Raw genomic sequence first — 3,216 nt, forward strand, 5'->3', positions numbered from 1 at the left:
GTTATTCCGTATTTCCTTTTAGAGCAGAGCGAAGAAAAGTAGTTCCTGTGGTCGAAAATAATTATAAAACACCTGGAATAGAAGGTTCTTAAACTGTCTAACGGGTTATATGTTGTGCTATACCTCAACACTTTTATATCTCAAAATAATGTATCCTGTGAACGGAACAAAGTAACAAAATAATGGTCTCAAGAAGGGTTGTAGGTAGTTCAGTATTTTGAAGATCTAAGGGTCCCTGAGCTCCTTACACTGTAGCTCGACTGTAGGAGATAGAGGTCCCATAAGGAGACTATATATTGCTGTTGTCCACTCAGGACAAATTGAACATCACATTTATATGATTGGTCTTATTATAGGACCCACATGAAAGGTGTAAGTTACACATCACAATTGTACAAGGTTTTAATTTGAATTTTAAATATTTTCGGGCATATTGCGCACATGAAATTCTTGATTGATAATCAATTAAGATTTAGGAGTAGGAGGAGCTCCTCCTTCCTCTAGAAGAATTTCCACCACTTTATTTCACCGGGAAGTTATGAGATCCAAAATATACTAGGAAATGTTAAATGTTCCCTGATGAAGTCGATCTAGACGAAACGTGTTTGAACATTTCTGAACCGCTGTAAAACCTTGTGGCTACTTATTGAAGAATAAACTTTTATCTTGGAAAAACTGATGTTTTATTGAAAGCTTGGATGGAAGCATATGGACTTTGATATACAGTAATTAGGCCCTATACCACTATTGGGAAATATATATATACATACATACATACAAAGTAAATTTAATATTCAGAATGTTGTCACAAAAACATTTAAGACGCTCACGCAAAGGAATATTATCTATAAATCGGTACTAACAGTCCAGGCTATGGTGGATGCTATATGGTAAACACCTCCCAGAATGCCATAAAAAGATTGACATAGCTGGGGTCCAGGGGTGAACCTGGTATATTGGAGGATTGATGTGCGATTGAATACACATATTTTGGATTGAACCTGCTGCAGACTGACCAGGACTCTTCCAGTACTACTAGTCTCACTTTGTTTCAGACACACATCCTACTTGATTTTTTTAAAATTAATTTGCACCAACAAATGAGTTTGAAGAAACTCAGGAGCCCGAAGTGTGCTCCCACTACCCAGTGCGTGACTAAAGCCATGCATACGAGGTCATGTGATCGAAGTGGACCATCTCCCAAAGGAGAAGGGCCCAGTTACTTCCCTAACCCCTCTCAGCCATTAGGTCGAAGAGGGGAAAAAAGGGATCGGTGGGTCCTCTTCACCAAAGCTTAGAGAGACCCGATTTCCTCAACCCCCGGAAAGGTTAGGACGGTGGTTTAGAGAGACACGAATTAGGCTTCCCTCCGCCTTGCGGCTCGGGGTTGCCCTCGAGGGACTGAAGCTCTCCCAAAAAGGATGAGAGCTTCGGTACATTGGGGAGTGGGTGGCCCATAAACCACACAACCCCAAAAAAAGTGACAAACTACAGAAAACAAAGAACGTGAAAAGTGAAAAATGTGAGAGGGAAAATAAATAAATAAAGAGACCCCAGCCAGAAGGCCGGGGTGTGGGGTGTTAAAAATATATCCTAGCCCATCCAAAAGGATGGGGTAAGTACGTGAAGCCTAACCTAGAGGTGCAAGTGCCATACTAGTGCCATACTAGTGCATGGTGATTTGGGGATCATCCGTGCATGTTCGGCACCCCCGAGTTTCCCCGGGGGCACAGTGCAGCCTCGGACCCCAGGCAGCCAGCCAGTCAGCGTCCGACCAAGTGTTTCTCTGCTCCACCAGCAGGCCCTTTCCGGCCCCTGGCATGGGAATGGGTACTCCACCGGGCAGAGGCCAAATAGACCAACTGAAGGAGAAGAAAACACCTACTCAGTCCCGACGTTTCCCCTCTCCCAGGGATTGAGTACTGGGCTGGGCTTTTCGATGTCTCTCTGGCCAGGGGGACATGTTTCCCCCGAACCAGAGAGCAATCTTCTCGGTCCCAGCTTTTCCCGTCTTCCTGGGATTGGATACTAGACCGGGCTATTCGAGTGACTCTCCCTCAGAGGCTATAGACCCCCGAACAAGAGCCCCAACTACTAAGCCCGATGCTTCTTCCCTCCCTACCAGTGGAAAGAATGGTATTCCCTCCCCCAGCAGGGCGTAGATACTCAGCCAGACCTTTCGCTTGCCCGGAGCATGAGGCTACCTGACTCCTCAGCTGATATGGGAAGGTACTTAGACCGACCTTTCTCTTTTCTCTGTCAGGGGCTGGTCCAGACCCACTGATAAGAACAGATACTACACTTGATCTTAGCCAAAAGGCCGAGAAGCACCTCAGTCGACAGGGAAAAAAGTCAACTAGGGAAAAGGTCAACATGGTAAAAAGGTCGACATAGGAAAAGGTCGACATTGTTCTAGGTCGAAAGTTCATTAGTTCGACAAGTCGTTAGTTCGACAGGTCATTAGTTCGACAGTGTCTAGGTTACCAGTCAAAAGGTCGACATGGGGTTTTTCACAGTTTTTTGAGCCGACATGTGCCGGTAGACGGTATTTCATGCTCTACCATCCACTAGGGCGTGGTAGGAGAATAAAATAGTGTGCTGAGCATAGTGAGGCACCGTGCCTCACTAGAGATGCTGTGCACTTTAAACTGTGTCCAGGTCGACTGTGTGCTGACATTCAGGTAAAAAAAACAGTGAAAAAACCCATGTTGACCTTTGGACTGTCGACCTAGACATTGTCGAACTAATGACCTGTCTAACTAATGACCTTTCGACCTATAACCATGTCGACCTTTTCCCATGTCAAGCTTTTCCCATGTCGACCTAGACCCATGTTGACCTAATGTTGTCGACCTAATGACTGTCGACCATCATGCTGTAGACAAAAGGATCCCAACCCGTTACATACATATACATATATACAGGAAAAATATCCATTCACCTCAAACATATGTAAATCTCCAGGTGCCACAATAAAAGGGTAATATAATCCAAGGAATAAAGAGCACTTTAGAGAGTTGCAATAAACAAATTATATATTTGCAGAAGCAATGTTTTGGATCCAAGGGCTAATCTGGGGTTGAGCGCAGCTGCATCTGTGCCTGCATCCAGTGATGGATTGGGCTGCCAAATCGGCCCTGGCATTAATGCATGTGTGACCTTTGATGCGCGCACACATGCACCACACATGCGATAGGTGGAGCCTCCACTTACAAG

The 3,216-nt window shown here is 45.0% G+C and overlaps 1 pseudogene; it reads right to left on the minus strand.

Moving 5' to 3' along the window:
- Positions 1–2,224: 2,224 nt before the first annotated feature.
- On the minus strand, positions 2,225–2,332 carry LOC146006115 (U2 spliceosomal RNA; annotated as a pseudogene).
- Positions 2,333–3,216: the final 884 nt, after the last annotated feature.

The sequence above is a fragment of the Crinia signifera genome, chromosome 5 (genome assembly GCF_055691185.1).
Source record: "Crinia signifera chromosome 5, ASM5569118v1, whole genome shotgun sequence".
NCBI lineage: Eukaryota > Metazoa > Chordata > Amphibia > Anura > Myobatrachidae > Crinia > Crinia signifera.